Source organism: Anolis carolinensis, chromosome 1 (genome assembly GCF_035594765.1).
Source record: "Anolis carolinensis isolate JA03-04 chromosome 1, rAnoCar3.1.pri, whole genome shotgun sequence".
NCBI lineage: Eukaryota > Metazoa > Chordata > Lepidosauria > Squamata > Dactyloidae > Anolis > Anolis carolinensis.
Genome location: NC_085841.1, coordinates 261,497,572 through 261,519,671, shown reverse-complemented (window position 1 = coordinate 261,519,671; position 22,100 = coordinate 261,497,572). Strand labels below are relative to the sequence as shown.

Sequence of the window (22,100 nt, the reverse complement as noted above, 5' to 3'; positions counted from 1 at the left end):
CCACAGATATATAAACCCCTCTTGCCTAGTTTCCAACAGACCTCAGAACCTCTGAGGATGCCTGCCACAAATGTGAGCGAAACGTCAGGAGCTAATGCTTCTGGAACATGGCCATACAGCCCAGAAAACTCACAGCAACCCAAGAATAACATTGTTATTCATCCGGCATGCTGCCTTTTTAGCTTTGGACTATTTTAAGATACTGTAACTAGAAAATAGAATTTAGATTCCTTAAAAACCCAATGCAAAACTGGAGAATGCGGGCATCGATCCCGCTACCTCTCGCATGCTAAGCGAGCGCTCTACCATTTGAGCTAATTCCCCGCCCGGAGGCCCCCTTCCAATTGGACATATCTAAACGTCCCCCAGAACAACTTTTTTTAACCACACCCACGGCTATTAAAGATGCGCTGTTGTCAGGCAGTTTCAGATTTTAGTTTCTCGTTGGGGAAGTGGTTTCTTTATTGTGTCCAATAGGAAAGCACGTACGTAGAACGTCTTCAGTTCCGCCTCCCTTAATTCTCATTGGTCGGAGCCCTACGGTAAGTGATTGGTCCCTGTGGATTTATTTTTAAACTGCATCGAAGATTTTGGTAGGGTGGTATGAATGTCCTTCAAGATGACGTAACATTGTTGCTAAGGCGTGAATATGAGAACTGAGAGGGGCCCATTTGAAGGCGCCGATTGGGTCAAATGAAGCCATGACCCCGGCCCTTATCCTTTTATTGTCCAATGGCGAACGCCTTGCCTTGTGATGGACGGCATAGGTAAGCCAATGGCAAACAGAGGCTTTCTCCGTGGTCCAATCAGAGAGGCGATGGACGAGGAAAGGTGTACGCCGTAGAGGAATGATTGGCAGGAATGGGGGGAGGGAGGGAGGCAGAACCGGGGAGAGAGGAGGCTCTGGAGAGCCATGTCCGCCATCTTGAAGAGTCGGTAATGGCGGCGAGCGGCCGTTTTCCCGCCTGAGCGGGGGTTCCGCCAGGGGGAGACGCACTTACTGAGGTAGGGGCTTCGTGCGGGGGTTCACTTCCTTTCAGGACGATTCCTCCTTTCATCCTTGTGCCGCCCGGGGAGGGAGGAAGGAAGGAAAGAATGAGAGGGGCCCAGCGCCACTCTTCTCTGAGGGGCGGCGGGGAGGGCAGTGAGAGCTTGAGCCGAGGCCGGGCCTTGCGCCTTGCCTTGGCTCCAGGGCGAGCGTCCGCTTTGGGGCTCCTTCCATCTCGCCTTTCAGTGGCCTAGTGACTTGCTTCGCCTCCTTCTCGCAGGCCCCTCGGTGCCACCTTCCCGCCCCCTATTCAACCTCCTGCATGCACCCTCTTGCCATGAGAGAGTGAGAAAGGGGCTCTTGGGCCTGGCCTCGACCCCTGAGGACTTCGGTCAGTGTGCCAGACGGGATCATACAGTTGGAAGAGACATCCGGTCCAACCCCATTAGGCCATGCAAGGATACAATCAAAGCAACCCCGAGAGATGGCCACCCAGCCACTGGGCCTTCTCCGAGGTTGGGAGCGGCGGGGGATCGCGCGTCTCTTCAACCATTCACACCTTTCTGCCACCCTGTCGGTCTTTTGGGAACTCTTCTCCTTTATTTATTTATTTAGTATATTTATATATCGCCTTTTTCACTCCTGGGAGGACTCAGGGCGGTTTACAACATATTAATGGCAAAAATTCAATGGCAACACAATAATAATAATGACAACTGTATTCTTATATCCTGCCCCATCTCTCCGAAGGGACTCAGGGTAACTCACATAGGAACCAAGCCCAACGATACAAGAATAAAATACAACCAGATAAATACATTTAAAACATAGACATAAAATCATAGAGCATATAATATACATTAGAAACATACTTAGAACTGATAGCTAATAGCCCGATGCAGTGAGCTTATTCAGACTGGAGGCAAGGCAAACGTTGCAAAAGCACATTATCTTGTACCCTCTACTGAATGGACCAGAAGAGGTACAGTAGCTTGGTATAGGTTGAGGTAAGGGACAGTCATCAATTTATGTCCATTCAGTCAAACGCACATTGAAATAGCCAAGTTTTCAGATCTTTAGGGAATGTGGCCAGGGTGGGGGCTAGTCAAATTTTTCTATAATAAAAATAATAATAACTATACACTGACATAACTATAAATTAAAATCAGTGAAACCATTAAACATGGGCATATATAACATTTAAACACTAAGACAAAGCGGTCAAAACATCCTAATATAAATATTAAAATCACATGATCCAGAAATCTTACACTGTGGCCATTCCGATTGTCACAGCATATTTTTCTTAATTATTCTTTACACTGAATTATTGGCCAAAAGCCTGGTCATAGAATCATAGAATAGTAGAGTTGGAAGAGACCTCATCCAGCCCAACCCCCTGCTAAGAAGCAGGAAATCACATTCAAAGCACCCCTGACAGATGGCCATCCAGCCTCTGCTTAAAAGCCTCCAAAGAAGGAGCCTCCACCACAGCCCGGGGGAGAGAGTTCCACTGTCGAACAGCTCTCACCAATCGGTCCCAGAACCATATTTTTGTTTTTTTCCCCTAAAGGCCAGGAGGAAGGGCGCTGATCTAATCTCACTGGGGAGGGAGTTCCAGAGCCAAGGAGCCAATACTTAGAAGGCCCTGTCTCTCATCCCCACCAACTGCACTTGCAACGCAGGCAGGACCGAAAGTAGGGCTTTGTTGCACGCAGAAGGCGATTTATATTATCCTCTATCCATGTTTCCTGCTGGAACCACTTAAAAAAAACTGCAGTACATTAAATAAAGTTATATCCCTTTTCAGATTTTTTTTTAAAAAAAACACCTTAGAATATGAAGTCACTTCTTTACCTGCGTGGAGATAGAATCATAGTTGGAAGAGACCACCAAGGCTATGCAGTCCGACCCCATTCCACCATAGAGAAATACACAAAGCATTTCCAACAGATGTCCATCATGCCCTGCTTAAACACCTCAAAAGAAGACCCCAAGGCAGCATATTCCACTTCCAAACAGCTCTTACCACCAGGAAGTTTTTCCTAATCCCCCCCTCCGCAGTTTAAACCTATTGCTCCATGTCCTAGTTCCCAGAGCAGCAGAAAACAAGCCTGTTCTCTCCTTAAATGTGACATTCTTTCATATGACTCTCATGTCCCCTCTCAGTGTTATTTTCTCAAAGCTAGTAGTTCCCAACCTTTTTTTGACCAGGGATCACTCTCCAACATTAGTACTAACATTTTGTCAACTTTAGACTTGGTTTGATTATTTGGGGTGCTGATTCAGAAAATTGTATTGGATAGACCGCATCAGCTCCGAACATATGCCATCCAGTAGTCACCATCTGCTCGCCCACAGAAAACCATATTTAATCATCTAGAGCTGATGTGGTCTATCCAATGCAATTTTCTGAATCAGCATCCCAAATAACTCCAGGAACAGGCCTAAAAGCAAAGACATCAAGGCGCTCCTGCTTCCAGGGCCACATGAAACAGCTCTGCTCAGGGAAAGGGAGAAGGAGGAGAAGCAGCAGTCAGGACGCTTGTTGTCCCACCCTTCGTGGGTATACAACCTCTCCTCTCCCGACATCCTCGTTGCCTCGGCACTATAAGAGAGTTTCACGAGACCAGTTGCTCTCCTTGCAATGGTGTAGTAACGGTGAGGCTGCAGACTACATTTTAGTTCTTGGGGACCACTGATGGTCCATGGACTACAGGTTGGGAACCACTGCTCTAAGCTAAACATACCCAGCTCCTTCAGCCATTCCTCATAGGGCTTGGCTTCCACACCTTTAGTCATTTTGGTTGCCCTTCTCTGGACACCTTCCAGCATACCAATATCCTTCTTTAAGTCTGGTGCCCAGAACTGGACACAGGTGAGGTCTGACTAATGTAGAATAGTTGTAAAGTTACCCTTTACTTGAGTGAAGTATAAGCCTGCACTTGGTTTTTGATAGAAATTAATGTCTCAAGCAAGGTTTTGAATTGGGTAGATAGTGAAATCTGGTGTGTTGAACTGTTTTATCATTGCGATAACCCAAAAGACCAAGCTATAAGCATCTTGCTCTAAAAGAATTTTGCTAGGACTTCTTATCCCACATAAAGAAGACTACAGTAGAGTCTCACTTATCCAAGCTAAACGGGCCGGCAGAAGCTTGGATAAGCAAATATCTTGGATAATAAGGAGGGATTAAGGAAAAGCCTATTAAACATCAAATTAGGTTATGATTTTACAAATTAAGCACCAAAACATCATGTTATACAACAAATTTGACAGAAAAAGTAGTTCAATACGCAGTAATGTTATGTTGTAATTACTGTATTTACGAACTTAGCACCAAAATATCACGATATATTGAAAACATTGACTACAAAAATGGCTTGGATAATCCAGAGGCTTGGATAAGCAAGGCTTGGATAAGTGAGACTCTTCTGTACTTCCTTCTTCTGTTCTAACCAGTAGACTCTCCTTGTTTCCCAGATAAAGTGTAGGGAATTTTTTTTGTTGATATTGAAATGAAAACTAGTTCTTTAAAAAAAGTAAGTTGCTAACTAAACAAATTTGAAAGAACATATATTAAAGTATGTTCAGATTGAGAAGATTAAGACCTTCAACATTTTCTCTTGTAACAACCTTCACCACCTGATGCCATCTCAGTATCTCAGTTTGGTCTTATACTTTCTTCTTAGAATGGCTTGGTGGGGGGACACAAGGGTGAGGAGATCTGTAATAGATGTTGTAAAATCTTCTAGGAACTGCATTTTCATTTTGATACAGTTTGCATTAGTAACATGTTTTGGTAATACATGCTAGAATGTATATTGATTGAATTACCGTATCAAAGATCTAAGAAATATGACAGAGGTGTGTGTGCCTGTCTTCAATCCCCCTGTCAACTTACAGTGGCCCCATGAATTTCATAGGGGGTTCTTAAGCAAGGAATATTTAGAGGCACTTTTGCCAGTTGTTTACTTTGAAATATAGTCTACAATATCTGGTATTTATTGGCAATCCCCCATTCAAGTACTAACTGACCCTGCCTATCTTCCAAAATCAGATGGGATCTGGTGCTTTTAGGGTATTTCAGGATACTCTGTATTAATTGGAATGAGGAATGCTATCAGCTTGATAGCTGGTCTGTGTAAATTCTATGGGTTTCCCGTGAAAACCACTTTTACAAAGAAAGTCAAAAGGGATAGGATAAAAGGAAGTTGAAAATTAGGTAGAATTAAACTTGGGAAATAACCCCGATGGGATAAAACAGGCTGCTACTGAAAACTATGAAAATCTCTTAATCTGTGGTGAATATATTAGATTGGATTGCTTGGATCACCAGGCTTTAATATTATCTAATTCGATGGGTATTCCTGGCAAGATTAGGGTCAGGAAGGATTTTTTAAAATATTGCTGGTGACTGATTGCTTTTCATTTTTTCCCTATGTACTGTAAATGTAGTCTATTTTGCTAACTTTGAACTGTTTGGATTTTTCTATTATTGATTTTTCCCCAAAAGGCATTTCAAGCATGGTGTAGCTATCTTGATTTTTACTCTTACCAGTCTTACAGATCTCAATATTTAAATTCTGATTTCACCGATAGTACTTTCACTGGGTTGTTGTAAGTTTTTCAGGCTATATGGCCATGTACCAGTAGCATTGTCTCCTGATGTTTCACCTGATTCTATAGCAAGCATCCTCAGAGGTTTGTTCAAATGACCTCTGAACAAACCTTTGAGGATGCTTGCCACAGATGCAGGTGAAACATCAGGAAGAGAATGCTACTGGAACATGGCTATACAGCCCGAAAAACTCACAACCCCTCCGTGATTCTGGCCATGAAAGCCTTCAACAACACACAATACTTTCACTGATCTCAATTCTATAAAACAAAAACATTTTAGCTAAAACATTCAGTGCATTCAAAACAAAATTACACTTTATCCTTTTTATGTCACACCAAATTTTTTCACATGATTTTTTTTATACAAAACAGAAAGTGAAACGGACATTCCCAAGTACAGTATGTGTGTGTGTGTGTGTGTGTATGTATCTTCTTCTTATCTATATATATAAAAGAGTGATGGCATCACGGCGATGGACAAAACAACAAATCTACAGCCCCCCCAAACTCGAAAATTGGCAACGCAATCCATCATCCCCGCCTCCAGTAAGATACAACAAATTTACACATAAAACACTATCACAACACCAAAAAATGCCAAAACTAAGTACGCATGCGCAAAAACACCATGCTTCAACCCTTTATGGCGCTCGCGCGGCTCCAGTAAGATTTATATGACAAACACAATCACAGGGCCACAAACGGCCAAAAACTGCAACAGGCGATGTGCGCCTGCGCGCACCCCCCCATCCCTTCCCGCGCGCGCACACACACACCTCGCCTCAGAGCTGAAGGCAGGAAGGCAGGAAGGCCGATTCCTTGGTGGGCGCGGGATGGAGGAGGCCGCGCTGGGAGGCGTGCGGGCCTCACGTCGCTCTCTGCCCTCTCCCCCTCAATCTCCCCCCCCCTCAGGGCCCATGGAGGGCCCCGGTTGCCGTTCAGGCCCCCTCCTCCCGCCCCTCTCCCCTCCCCCCAATGCGAGGAAGGCCCCGCGGAGCCCCCCCCCCCCCGCCTCACCCTCTCTCCTCCTCCCTTCTCGGTTCTTCTCGGAGGTCTTCAAGCTCTTCAAGGTGAGGGGGGAAGAGGAGGGCACGGCCCTCGAGCAGGCCTGGACCTCCCCTCGAGTTGTTTGGGTCGCCAACCCCCCCCCCCCCGCCCTTCCCGGCCTCAGGGCCCTTCCTTTTCCCCCTCACCCGGTTAAACGGCTGATGGGGAAAAGGAAAGAGCCTCAGGCCAGGAAGGGTGGAAGTTGGCGCCCAAAACAAGTCAAGGGAAGGCCCAAGTTGGCCCAGGCTGAGCTTCCCCCTTTTCTGTCGTTGTTATTGTTGTTGTTGTTCTCACCCACAAATTACAACCCCTCCAATGCCTCAGAAGCCCCCCTTTTTCCCCTCTCAAACCCTATCGCCCTCACCTTTCCCTTCCCTGTAATAATTATTAATATAATAACTGATCATCAGTTAAGAATGTAATAATCACCAATAATAATACTAATTTATTATTAGTATAATACTGATAATCATTCGAGAACATAATAATTCATAATAATAGTCAGTTCTTATTATTATAACACTGACAATCATTCAACAATGTATTAACAAATCGTAATAATAGAAAATTATTATTATTATTATAGTAATAATCATTCACAAATTAATAAATATTATTATAACATTGATAATCATTCAACAATATAATAACAACTAATAATAAGTAGTTATTATTTTTATCACAATGATAATCATTCAAGACTATAATAATTATTATTGTTATAACAGAAGGCGCCTCATATAATCCACTTCTAAACAAATAATATCACATTATAAATATACACTAGAATCTCACTTATCCAACATAAACAAGCCGGCAGAACGTTGCATAAATAAATATGTTGGATAATAAGAAGGGATTCAGGAAAACCAATTACACATCGAATTAGGTCATCATTATACAAATTAAACACCAAAACATCATGTTATACAACAAATTTGACACAAAAAGTAGTTCCATGCGCAGTAATGCTATGTAGTAATTACTGTATTTGCAAATTTACCACCAAAATATCACAATACATTAAAAACACTCACTCCAAAAACATTGACTATTAAAAGGCAGACTCCATTGCATAATCCAGAACATTGCATAAACGAATGTTGGGTGAGATTCTACTGTAATATGAAATAATTACTGTGGTACAATAATACACAACAATATCATCTCAGGACAGTAAATAAAGATCAACACTCTAAAAACACAGCTATTCCATCCAGGAAACAATCAGGGCCATCTAACACCTCCCACCAAAGGATTCCCCCCTTCACACAGGAAACCACCCACACTTTGAACCTACAAGGCCATTCCGTACTCATCACTCTCTCATCTCAGCACAGTAAATAAACAACAACAGTCTGAAAACACACAAATTCCATCCAGGAAACAATCAGGACCACCTAGCACCTCCCAACAAAGCATCCCCCCCCTCTAACACACGGAACCACCCAAGCTTTGAAACTACAAGGCCATTCCGTACTCTGGGGCCAATTTGCAATATATTAATATATATAATAATACAATACATATATAATACAATACATTGTATATACATATAATACTGCTAATAATATTATAATACACTACAATATAATACTAATAACAAAACAAAACAATATATATATATATATATATATATATTACTACTAATATTGTGAAATAGTCGTATATGTTATAGCGTAATATCCTATCATATGTCTTTAATGTAATAAATGAATAAATAATACTGTATAATTTTTGTTGACGGTCACAACAAAAATAAAACCCAATGTAGATTGACCAACATCACTAAAAAAAAGCCACAGCAACGCGTGGCCGGGCACAGCTAGTATATATATAAAAGGGTAATGAAATTTCGGCCTAGGATAAAACAACAAAACTACACATCCCAGAAACACTAAACTTGGCAGCACAACCCCTCATCCATGCCTCTACGTTCATACAACAAAAAGAAAAGAAAAATGAAGTCCTAATTAGAGGGAGAGGAATAATTGTTTTTATCCAATCGCTGCCAGTTAGAAGGCTAAGCTCCGCCCACTTGGTCTCTTAGCAACCCATTCAGCCCAGGGGACAGGCAGAGTTAGGCCTCACTTAGGCCTCTTCCACACTGCTTATAAAATACAGATTATTTGATTTTAACTGGATTATATGGCAGTGTAGACTCAAGGCCCTTCCACACAGCTATATAACCCATTTATAATGGATTTAATGTAAGGTAAAACTTTTACCCTTTACCTTATCTACCACCAGTTCCTCAATACTTTATTTCCCATATCACCATACTTCGTCACAGCAACGCGTGGCCGGGCACAGGTAGTATGTATATATGTATATATATCAGGCAAAAATAATGTATAGGAACACCTGAAAAATGCCCTTCATTTACTAGTCATTACAAATTTCTAACCTTTTACTTATGCAATTCGAGAACATAAAGTCTAAGACTTGGGCTGATGTTACAGATTGAATTCACCAACTATGAATTTTATATGATAAATTTAGTTTAAAAGATATGTGGAATTATTTGGAGTAATAGTAATGTGATCTAGGATTACTTTCACCACAGACAATGACAAAATCTTGAGGCAGGGGAAAAAGTCGGGCTGACATAACCAAAATCAAAATGCATTTTAGAGAAATGAATAGCATCAACTCTTCACAAATATACAGGGTTGCACTTTATGCTGGTGGAAGCATTGCCTGAATAACATTCTGTTTGAAATGTGTCCATCAGAGAAATGGGGCAAGGAAGGGAAGCACTTCTTTCCATTTTGCTTCCTTTTGCAGCCCCTACTTGCCACATGGTTCTGAAAAGTTCCATAGGCTCCCAGAATGGAATTGGATGGGGTTGTAGAGGGAAGAAGAAATACTTGCAAGTTGTCTTTTCCCTATATAGCCGATGGGAAAGCTCTGCCTAAAGCTGGATCCAGCCCATTGTGAACCAGAACAACTAGCTTGTTTGTTGAACTCACCATAGCAGGCTGTCCTGGATTATTCCTTCTTTTTTTATAAATCTGTAATCTCTGTGTTTGTGAAACTCAAATATATTTGTATTTGCACATGCTAGTTAGAACTCAAAATATGTGGTGCATATGTAGCTGTTAGCAGGCTTCTGTGAATGAAGGATGAGGCAGAAGTTTGTCATTGATTGTCTTATCCAAAATTGTACGTTTTGTGATACTTTGTTCTTTCTCAAGGTGATATGGTTAATAACAATATAAGGAAATGCCCTTTTTGTAATTGCTTTTGTTGTTACTTAATATCTAGAGTTTCTAGTGTGTGAGGAAAAGGTGTAAGAGAAAGATACAATTCTTCCAGAAACACTTGATATTGCTACAGTAGCTTAGTGTAAGAGAAAGATACAACTCTTTCAGAAACACTTGATATTGTTACAGTAGCTTAGGTTGAAATCATAACTCTTAACACAAAAACTTGGGATAGCATATGCCCAAAAGCAAGGCCATAATTATTTAGTAATCTTTAGATCAAGGGTCCCCAAACTTTTTAAACAGGGGGCCGGTTCACGATCCTTCGGACTGTTGGAGGGCCGGACTATAGTTGGCCACCAAGCAATAATAATAATTATTATTCCAGCATATCTATCTTGTTTGCTGTGTCATACAATAAAATAATAACAACAACAACAACAACAACAACAGGGTTGGAAGAGACCCTTTGGGCCATTGAGTCCAATCCCCTTCTGCCTTTGTGCACCGAAAGCACAAGCAAAGCACCCCTGACAGATGGCCACCCCAGCCTCAATTTTTTTTATTATTATTAATAATAATAATAATAAAGAGGGTTGAAAGAGACCCCTTGGGCCATTGAGTCCAACCCCCTTTTGCCTTTGTGCACCAAAAGCACAAGCAAAGCACCCCTGACAGATGGCCACCCAGCCTCAATGTTAATAATAATAATAATAATAATAATAATAATAATAATAATAATAACAACAATAATAAAGAGGGTTGGAAGAGACCCTTTGGGCCATTGAGTCCAATTCCCTTCTGCCTTTGTGCATCAAAAGCACTAGCAAAGCACCCCTGACAGATGGCTACCCAGCCTCAATGTTAATAATAATAATAATATGATTTTGTGATACGAAATCCAGCATATCTATCTTGTTTGCTGTGTCATAAAATATAATAATAATAATAATAATAATAATAATAATAATAATAATAATGGTTGTAAGAGAAGAGACCCCTTGGGTCATTTAGTCTAACCCCCTTCTGCCCTTGTGCCATGGGGGCCGGATAAATGGCTTCAATGGGCCGCATCCGGCCCCCGGGCCTTAGTTTGGGGACCCCTGCTTTAGATCCTTATAGTTCTAGTGCAGGCATGGACAAACTTTGGCCCTCCAGGTGTTTTGGACTTCATCTCCCAGACATCTCAGCCAGCTTGTTCTGATGTCAGTTCAAAAACAGACTCTTCAAGCAAGCAGATCTTGTTGAATTTTCAGAATATTTCAAAATTCTGTTGCAGGTTTTTAAAGAGTCCTTTGGAATCCTCTGAAAATCTTTGAGAAACCACGAATATTGAATACAAGGACATGGGCTAATAAAATAATTCTTGAAGCTCTTCTGCTCATTAAGCCTGACTGGGAGATTGTCTGAGAATCCTATGTTTGGCTTCTTGTATTCCACAGGATCACATGGAATATAAATAAAATAAATTATAGAAGAATGTCTGTTAATTATTTCATACTTTATGTCAAACTAATTAATTACTCTCAACTCCAATATGTTTGTTTTTATTTACTCCAGATTTGCTTGAGCTCTTGGAAAAGTAGCCTTTCCAACACTTCTTAAAATTACTTGCACAAGGAACAGCACAAACTGTCAGAATTTTTTTTAAAAAAACAGAAAGATAATTGTGTTAGGTTTGTTGTAACAAAATGGGTATTCTGTAAATAATGATCTCAGTTTCTGAAATCTTGGAGAGGGATAGTGTTGGCAGACTTCAGGCTTGTCAGATCTGTTTTGTATCACAAAAACCTCAATTTTCACCAGCAAAGTTAGGTGCAATAGCATATACTCCAAATTAAACATCAAGGTGCCTCTGTGAACATTTTGAACTTCGGATTTATTTTTCTTGAGTACCAGAATTGAACTGCACAAACTGTAATTTCGCATAAAAGTATACTCCTTATTTTTCTCAGTTTTTTTTCAGTAGCCTAATTTAAATAGGAAAATAATATTGCTATTGTTAATCACACGGAAACATTTCTTTGTGTTTGGCAGGAATGCCAAATAGGGATACTTGCTACTTTTCAGTAGGTGTATAGATTAAAAACCAAGTTTTAATATGGTCATAAAATTCTGTTTAAAGGTGATTTAAATATTTCCTTGAAAATACCAGTGAAAATGGGGCTACAATGAGTAACCACAATGATGACTTTGCATTCAATGGAATTCCTCCATGGGTAAAGTGTGAAGGCTTTCCTTAGCAAATGTTTCTTACTTTTATACATGGACAAAGAGAGATGGGAGTATAGTTGGCTCTCAATATTTACATGTTTAAGTTTGTGGATTTGATTATCCATGGATTTGCTCTCTAGGCATTTCTAGGTTTTCCACCGCAAATATATGACCAGGTTCTGCTGGATCCTGACCATGGTCAAGCAAGAGGACCTTGAGAGAACTCTTAAAATTTATAAGTCCTCAAGCACTTCTGCGTTCTCCTTTCAGTACAACGAACCATAGAGTTGCCTTGGAGGACCTAGAGATGTATTCTCCAATGTATTCTGAATGTGAAGCTATCTTGTTCATTCTATGTTTTGAGGTTAATGCTTGGGTAGGAGACCACCAATAAATACCAGGTGTGGTAGACAATAGAAGGAACTGGCAAAACCCCTCTGAATATTCCTTGCCTAAGATGATTTGGGGAAAATCAGTGTGAAGGCTGAAAAAATGATCCTCTTCTTCTACTAATCTCACTTCAGCTCATGGGCTTGGAAGAATAGAGGAGTGTTTCTCTTCTTTCCCTTTAACTTTGCAGGAGGCAGATATGTCAATACAATTTTTGTTATCTAGAGAAATCCAATATAAGGACAACAATACCTTTCTATCTTCCCAACATGCCTCAGGAGTGATGGTAGCCCTAAAAAGCAATTTGGCTAATGAAGATACTATAGTTTCAGGGAGTTTTCTTTGTGGAATTTGATTATTGATAAGCCTACATGTCTCACACCCCCTTGAATGGTGAAGTACCTTAGGTGCAACCTATAATCAAGTTTAATTTGATTTGGAGGGCGAAATCACTGGAGAAACACAATGACACTTCTGCAACATTTTGATTTATTTACAAATACATAACCTGAATGTAGCTGAGAGCACATAGCACAAACATGTTTACAAGAAAGAGACCTTTTTCATTTAGAGGGTGATGAGTCAACCTTTTCCCTTCTAAAGATGTCTTACCAGTTCCTAATTGCCTGGGAATATTTTACTTGCAATTTCTCGGACAATATACATATGACCAGTACACGTGGCTACTTACAGAGAACCTTAAGCAATGATTTTGACAATTTTAGTTGTTCTCTTTTGGTACCACAGAATCATTCAAAGCAGCCCCCCCCCCAAGTAAGATAACAATATTTTCTGTTATAGAAAGTATAGTATTGATCATTTTTATTAAAACCCATGTGTTTGTGAGAGCAGATAAATTCAGTGATTAAAAAAGCAAACTTTTTTTTAAAAAATAAGTGGGGATCTCTAATAGATTTGCACACTAATTTCTTAAAAACAATCTGTCATGCTATTGAATACATTAAATTACATGTTTGTTGCCTCATTGGTGCAGAAGCTCAATTGCTCATCGCACAGGTCTGGCTGGCAGGTTGACATGAAGCCTCCCTTCCTCCTGAGGCCTCTCCCTTGGCATAATTAATCCTTTCCTCAGTACCTACTTTATCTTCCTTTTCATATGGCAAGATGTTTGACATGTTATCCTGTATGTTGAAAGAGATCTGGACAGCAGCAAAGTAGGAGTTATTCTTCAATCACCAGAAAGAGTAATATCCTGATAGCAATGGTGCCCCAAAAGAATTGCTTTGCCATGTCTTGACTGTGTCATGTGTCAGGGAATCTGCTGGGTTTCCTGTCATAGCCAGTGCTACAGTTCTAATGTTTTGAATCCTGCATTTTACCTCTCATCACTGATTGAAGAGAAGACGGAGGCCCCTTCCACACAGTTGAATAAAATCCCACATTATCTGCTTTGAACTGGGATATATGGCAGTGAGGACTCATATAACCCAGTTCAAAGCAGATATTGTGGGTTAATCTGCCTTGATATTTTGAGTTATATGGCTGTGTGGAAAGGCCCCAAGTTTCCTCTTACAGTGCTGGCTGGTGCTGGAAGATGGGGCAGAGTTTGATTGGGAATGTCCATGGGCTGGATTTGGACTATGGGGCAGAAATGCCAGTTTCTGTATTTGAGGCTGCATTTCTGTGTAAAAGAATTGAGGGGAAGAATGTGGTTTTTGATGTCAAGGATCATACTGTAAAATATGACAGATTATGAAAATATATATTTATTGTTCAACTATTAGTGTTTAGACTTTCAGGCAAAAGTTGTAGGTGTATATGTTTGATAATGTGGAGGAATCCTCTTCTGGCCAGTAGCTATTGACATTTGCTGCTGAAATTCCATGGTTATTGATGATCCAAACTGAAATATTAGGAAACAGACCATTATCGATGTGTGTATGAGTTGTTTTTTAAAAAAATGCAGCTGTGGGGTTGCAAATCTAATTAAAGCATATTTATTGAGTTAAGCTTTAAGCCCTTTACTTCAGACTGTAAATGTTTAAACACCCCCACTCCCACATCTAGTCAGATTAAATTTGCAGCCCTCACTATATTTAATTTTTGAAAAAGTTGTTCTAATCTAATTTGGCTCATTTTCCAAATAAGCTCACTTGGTTGTGACACTTAGATTCCACAAATGCATATGAGTTGATCTCTCATTTCAAAAATCTTCTCTATTTTAACCAGGTATTGCTTGTGATTCATGTGATGGTGATGTCTGAACAGAGGTGTTTGAACTATTTTCTTAGGCAATAAGAAGGCTGTGACTAATTCAAACAACATATAGAGCCTTCTTGCTGCCTAGGAACATCATTACAAACAGAGGATTTAATAGCTGTACCAACTCATTAGGATTGGAATTAAATAAATCTGATTATTCAGAAACTTCATTTAAATCATGAAGAAGAAAAAATCAAAAACATTTCACCTTTTTCTAGTAGGTTTCCCCAGCTTTTTATATTAGAACCATGTTAAACAGATGTAACTATTTCAGTATCAAAATTGCCTAATAAATACAATTTTTTTAACACTAAAAGCAGCATTTATGTTACAAATGTAAACTGGCATAATTCAAAACACTTTAGGAACTGCAACTGACTGTCAGCATCTTTACAAACCTACAGTCTCCAGGCCTGGGCAAGTAACTATAGAAAGCACTGCCTGTAGTGCACCTCAGATAATCTGATATGGAGGACTGGCAATTATGTCACAACTTTATAACATCCCTGTGTCCATTTGGCTACAATTGTTTCTATTTTTCCTGGAAATTCCCCAGGGATCAGCTGGTGGCCCAGAGACCAGTACTACAGACCACAATGCAACATTCATTGAAAAGAAAATAAGATGTGTTTAACATTCCATTCTAATACTACTACTACTACTACTAATAATAATAATATATTTATTATAACCCGCCTCCATCTCCTCGAAGGAATTCGGGACAGCTTACATGGGGGCAAAGTCCTGAGAATAACAGTTTGACATACAATTACAACACAGTACAAATTACAGGATTAAAATGCATAACAAAACAATTATTTAAAACATCTTAAAATGAACACACAACATATTAATTACAGAACAAAAGCAATTCAGTATTGAAAAAAAGAATACAGAACTCACAAAACAATCATGAACTCTTATGACAGTTCTGACAAAAATTATTGTGGTCAGTATTGGATAGCTACCATATATGCATAAGTTGACCTCATGGATAAGTTGATGGAAAGTTTTGTGGACCAAAATTATGGGTTTTGATATGACCCTTGGATACATTGAAGGTCATTCTGAGGAGAAGTTACTACCATTTCCCCATCCAGACATTGAAAATGTCATTTCACAATTCTACACAGAGAAAGGAATGCCCCCCCCCCCCTTTTTGGATGAAAAATTATGGTACAGTATTGACTATTATCAAAGAAAGTGGCAAAACACAAGAGTATAGTCCATCCCAGGAGAGTGTTCATTTGAGAGGAAGTGCCAAAGAGCTGTCGCTATCATCAATTGAAATTGAATCCAGACAAGATGGAGGTACTCCTGGTCAGTCGTAAGGCTGAACAGGGTATAGGGTTACAGCCTGTGTTGAATGGGGTTATACTCCTTCTGAAGACACAGGTTCACAGCTTGGGAGTGATCCTGGACTCATCACTGAGCCTGGAAGCCCAGGTTTCGACGGTGGCCAGGGGAGCTTTTGCACAATTAAAATTTGTGTGCCAGTTGCGCCCGTACCTTGGGAAGTCATGGTAGTCCACGGTCTGGTTGCATCCCAAATAGACTACTGCAACATGCTCTACATAGGGTTGGCTGTGGAGACTATTTGGAAACTTCAAGTGGTCCAAAGGGCAGCAGTCATATGGTTCACTGGAGTGCGTAAAGGGAGCACACAACCCCTCCGTTGGGTCAGCTTCACTGGCTGCCAGTCTGCTAATGAGCACAATTCAGAGTGCTGGCTTTAGTCTATGAAGCCCTAAACGTTTCCGGCCCAGCTAACGTGCCTGAACGTATCTCCCTCCATGATCCACCTCGGAGGCTAAGATCGTCAGGGAAGGCCCTGCTGTCGGTTCCACCCCTGGTGGGTATGTGAGATAGGGCCTTCTCAGTGGTGGCCCCTCATCTATGGAACTCCCACCCCAGTAAAATTAGATCGGCCCCCTCCCTCCCTCCTGGCCTTCAGAAACAACTAAAAACATGACTTTTGGACCAGGCTTTTGGTCAATAGTGGGAGCAATGCAATATATAGACCATAAACTTATTTAATGATGTCCCAGGCTGGCCTTGGAATATGACTTGGATTATGTGATTTTAATTCTTGTTTTCATGTTATGTTTTAATTGGTTGGTTTTAATGTTTTGGTTTTTCATTGATGTATGTATACATGCAGCATTGAATTGTTGCCTTTTGCCAGGCTGCCTTGAGTCTCCTTCGGGGTTGAGAAAGACGGGGTCAAGTATGGTAAATAAATAAATTTTCCCAACTAGACCTTTAAAAAAGGCGCTGTGTCAGACAGAATAGAGGGTTTTTCCTGGGATGAACTAAGCTCTTGCCATTCTACTCAGAGAAGGGAATGGTTCCTTTAAAAAAAAGTATCATACTTATATTGATATGTTGACCCTGATTTTGGGGATTGTTTTCTTAACTGAAATTGATGATATTCAGCAGAGAAGTACAATATCAAATAATATATGTTAAATGTAGAAATGGGACATTCCTTTCAGAATATGTATGCATTATTCATAGTTGATTTGTTAAACCTGTGCTCTTTTTCTTTGAAGAGCAGTCTTGCATTTGTACATCTTTTTTATCACACCCTATCTAAAAACCTAAAGTCTGTTCTTCTGAAAGTTTTCCATTCTAATTCTAAACATGATCAATAAAAACAAAAACTAAGCCAGTTGGAAACTATCGATAGACATTTCTTTTGAGAGAAGGCTTTTGATTAGCTGCAGAAAAAGGGAGGTTGAAAGGAAAACATTTGGAAACAGTTGACCATTCAAACCTGGAAATGCATGGGTTTTTACTGAATTATGTAAAAACTTCTATGTTTGCTGTGGATGGCTGCCACAATTCTGTGATGCAGTACAATTGACCAGTTGTGTGTTCTTTCAGAAATGCATCTTTTTAATCCTGTTTGTGATCAAAGGTATGGTAGTTATTACCAGACGTGCAGGCAAGTGGTACTGCAAAGTAATGTCCAAAATTCTATTTGATGCCTGTGAACTGATGTGTAATGATGTTGCTAATATAGATGCATTATATGACATGTTGGAGACCCGGTGGCGAAGTGTGTTAAAGTACTGAGCTGCTGAACTTGCAGACCGAAAGGTCGCAGGTTCAAATCCCGGAGTTGAGTGTTAGCTCCAGCTTCTGCCAACCTAGCAGTTCGAAAACATGTCAGTGTGAGTAGATCAATAGGTACCGCTCTGGCGGGAAGGTAACAGCGCTCCATGCAGTCATGCCGGCCACATGACCTTGGAGGTGTCTACGGACAACGCCGGCTCTTCAGCTTAGAAATGGAGATGAGCCCCAACCCCCAGAGTCAGACATGACTGGACTTAACATCAGGGGGAAACCTTTACCTTTACTATATGACATGTTGGTGCATGTACTTGATGCCTGCTCTAAAAAATTACAGTTATGTAGGTGTTTAAAGCTATTTTGGTGTTACTCAATGTTTACTATAATGAAGGATCAAACTTTCTCCAGCAGTCATAGTGGCCACACTAGATGGAATCTAATACTGATACTTGGCTTGATTGAGACACATTTGAATATCTGCTGATTCTTCTCTATCGCAAATTTGTGTACTATGAGGGTATAAACTTTTAAGATCAAGTCTGATTTAGAATCTTGCCTCTTTTTCTATGATCTTCTCCCCTGTTTTTTAATCATCTTTCCTGATGAAGGGTTGTGGATATTTTGAAAACTTTGGATGTAATATTATAACCAATATCTCTATTTTTACCTTGTTTTATGAAATGTTTTCATATCTTGTCATATGAGTCACTGTGCTATACAGTGCTGAAATAGAAACATTTCAGTTGACTCTGTATATGCACCTGGTTGCAAAATTGCCATATTTTTTCAATTCTAAGACCCCATCAGTTGTAAGATACATACTAATTTCAGTACCATCAACACAAGAAAGCTTTATTTACATTTACATATTTTAAAAAGAACTCATGATTCTAAGATACACCCCATTTTAGAGATGCTTATATGGGGAAAAGTGCATCTTGAATTGAAGAAATACAGCATATATATGAAAAAATTGTTTTTAATTGGTAACATATGCTCATAAATAATACAGATTTTGTGCTTTTATGAAAGAATGCACAATTGTTTCCACCAAAATATCACTTTCTCTGTGTTACAGTGGAAGAAGCTGTCCTAATCTGTTCCGTTCTCATGCTCTGGGTCTTCAACTTTACCCTAAATAGCTTCCAATAACATCCACTTTATGTTTCTGTTTCTAGATGAACTAGTTAATGAAATCTTGTTTTGACATTAATAATTGTCTTGTGTTTTCTTTTAGGAAGAAATCTGCTTCATTCTAACCTAATTCAGTCTGCTAATCTGCTAATACTGTAGATTGAAAGATTTTGCGGTTGCCAGGATACCCTGTAATGGGCAAGGAGCCACAAAGAATAGACTTTTCTTTTCTTTTTGAACTTTTCTGTTAACAGGTAAGAAGTGACAAAGTTTACCTTTATACACAACAGTTTTATGTTTGCTTTTCAAATCAGGCTGAATATACTATGTTTTAGATACTGCTTGTAGTGTAGTTCTTGCCCTATATATTCTTATTTATTTATTCTTTCTTCTACATTTGCTTTTATGTGTATGTGTCTTCTTGTTAGACCATTAGCTAAACGGTACGATTTATCTGCAATACTTGATTACTTTGGGATCAATATATCATTGACTGTAAGTTATGAATGCAGTTTATACTTACATCAATGGCACATAACCTGCTTTGGCATTTAAAACCTGTTTTGGAACAGGAACTGAAACACTGAGTTGCTTGGAAATAATCCATGATTAAGTCATGTGCATGTTCACTATACTAAATCTGATTGAATAGGATTGCATGGGTTTAACTCCTTTGTGTGAAAAATGTGTGCCTTCAGTTGAAGTTTACTTCTGTTACTGCATTTTCCTTCATTTAGAGATAGTTTTTCAGGTCCTGTAATTTTTTATGGGCAAAAGCAATGCATGATTTAAACTGTTGCATGTAGATGTCCTTTGCAACTGACCTCACTCCTGCTCCTATTAGAGGACTTCAGTATTGCTGTTAAAGCTTGATAGAACATCATGACATTATTATCATGTAGTTATAATGTCAAATTATAACATATTTGTATGTTAATATAGTGAAATGAAAGGCTTATATTCACATTTGACATTACTACTATTATTTGAATTATTTGTGATATAAACCCTGTCAAAATCATTTTATTTGGTATTTTTGTCTTGTTGGTGATATGTGAATTTGGGCTATGTAAACAAGATACTCTCATCTGCTGTTTTGAACAGGGATGGGGAGAACCAATGCACTTCTGAGCTTATGTTATTACCTATATAAGTTATGAAGTTTAGATTCTATCTGCACAAAGAAATAACTTCCGTCAAGACTCATATAGTTTAAAATAGTGAGATAAATAACCTTCAGAAAACTAACAGCACAACACAAGGCATAGACTAGATGGCCAATGAAGCTCCTTTCAACGCTGATTTGATGAAAATGCTTCTCAAAAACAATATTTCATTAATGCAGAACAATATAATTGTTCTGTATTAATGGTGCTATTTACAATATCTTCGTGCCTCACTTTAATAATACCTGGAATTGATATTCTTATCTTGGAAAACAAGCATGTATGTACAAAAGACCGTGTTATTTTAGAACATTGGCTCCAGGTGTCATTTTGGCCTTAATTTATATTCAACACCAACATGCTGAGTAAAACTTGGTAATGGATTGGAAGCCACCAGAGTTCATCACTGGTGTGATTTATTCAATGATAAGAGTTTCTGTCAGTTTGCCACATTGCATTGGATTATATTTCCTGTACTCCATTGTCCCAGGTGGTAGGACTTAGTGAACCAATGGTTTTAAGATACAGCAGAGGAATTTTGATTGAACATTAGAACGAACCTCTTGATAGTAAGAGCAGTTCTGCAAAGGAGCCTCAAAATGAGGCTGCACTGCTATCTGCTGGGGATGCTTCAGTTGGAGCTCATGCATTGAGCAGGAGGTTGGATTAGTTGATGCATGAAGTCTTTTTCATCACTGATTTGATGGAAATATTTCTGACAGGCAATATTTGATTAATGCAGAACAATTACAATCAAAACAATAGACAAAGTCTACCCTTTTTCATATGTATTTAGCATTTCATTTGTCCTGTTTTTAAATGATCTTATCAGTTTATGAATCTGCTGTGCACTTTTCTTGCTTATCGAATTGAGTCTTTGGACCGTATCAAAGATTGATTGATTGACTGAAAATAATGGACAAAGTCCTAATTTTTCAGTTTAAAAGGTATTCATTTTTTTCTGAATGAAATGATATGGGTAAAACCTGTGGGAAATAGGAAGTCCAGCAAAACTGGAAATGTAGTTTAAAAACATTCAAATTTTGATTTTTTTATGAAGTTGGCACTTTAATCAAACAATAGAAGACTTTCAGAAGTTCTAATAGCTTTGGGAATAATATGTGTACTATAAATTGATAGGTGGAATGTATTCATTAGCAGGAATACTGTTTTCAGAAGTGCTTCATAATACTCAGTCTATACAAAAATGGAATTAATGCAAGGCATATAGCATTAATCAAGTATAAGAAAACCTTTGGATTGTCCTCTACATTTTAATATTGAGGGCAATAGAATAATACTATTCTATTGATAGGTAAATCTTATTGGCTGTTATAGATCTAATACTAAGTTGTTTGTAAGTTGTTTGGGGGCCAGGCTGTGGCACAGCTGGCTAGTAACCAGCTGCTATAAATCACTACTGACCGAGAGGTCATGAGTTCAAAGCCCCGGTCGGGTTAAGCCTCCGACCATTAAAAAAAAAAATAGCCCCGGCTTGCTGTTGACCTAGCAGCCCCGAAAGACAGTTGCATCTGTCAAGTAGGGAAAATTTAGGGACGCTTTATGCAGGAGGCTAATTTAACTAATCTACAACACCATAAAACTGCTCACGAGGAAAAGAAGAGGAAGAACAGCCACCAATGGACGGTGAAGCAATAGCTCCCCCTGTGGCCGGAATCGTGAAGCTGGAAAGATGTTTAAAAAAATGCCTCTGTGTCTGTCTAAAACTGAATGTTGTTTGTCTGTTGGCATTGAATGTTTGCCATATATGTGTTCATTGTAATCCGCCCTGAGTCCCCTTCGGGGTGAGAAGGGCGGAATATAAATACTGTTAATAAATAAATAAATAATAGAAGGTTAATTTGTTTGTTAACCATAGGAGGGAATTACGAACAAGCAATAACTACATTGCCATTGATTTCAAATCACGATTGAGAACTCTAGTTGATCTTTTACCATTATTAAACCTGATAGAGATGTGAAAAGGGTCCTACATCCAGTAATCATTGAGGTCATCTTTTGCTGTGGTAATTA

At 39.3% G+C, this 22,100-nt stretch overlaps 1 protein-coding gene and 1 non-coding gene across 9 annotated transcripts in view; one reads left to right on the top strand and one right to left on the bottom strand.

The window, feature by feature from the left end:
• Window positions 1-251: 251 nt before the first annotated feature.
• Window positions 252-324, bottom strand: trnaa-agc (transfer RNA alanine (anticodon AGC)). Its single transcript has one exon. It is a non-coding gene; the product is annotated as a tRNA-Ala (tRNA).
• A 524-nt stretch (window positions 325-848) lies between these two features.
• ppp6r3 (protein phosphatase 6 regulatory subunit 3) overlaps window positions 849-22,100 on the top strand; it is a 92,723-nt gene continuing 71,471 nt past the window's right edge. For all 8 annotated transcript variants that reach the window (XM_062967563.1, XM_062967566.1, XM_062967565.1 and 5 more), the window contains exons 1-2: window positions 849-1,005; window positions 19,004-19,154. The gene's annotated coding sequence lies outside the window, so the exon portion shown is untranslated. The remainder of the gene's footprint in view (window positions 1,006-19,003; window positions 19,155-22,100) is intronic.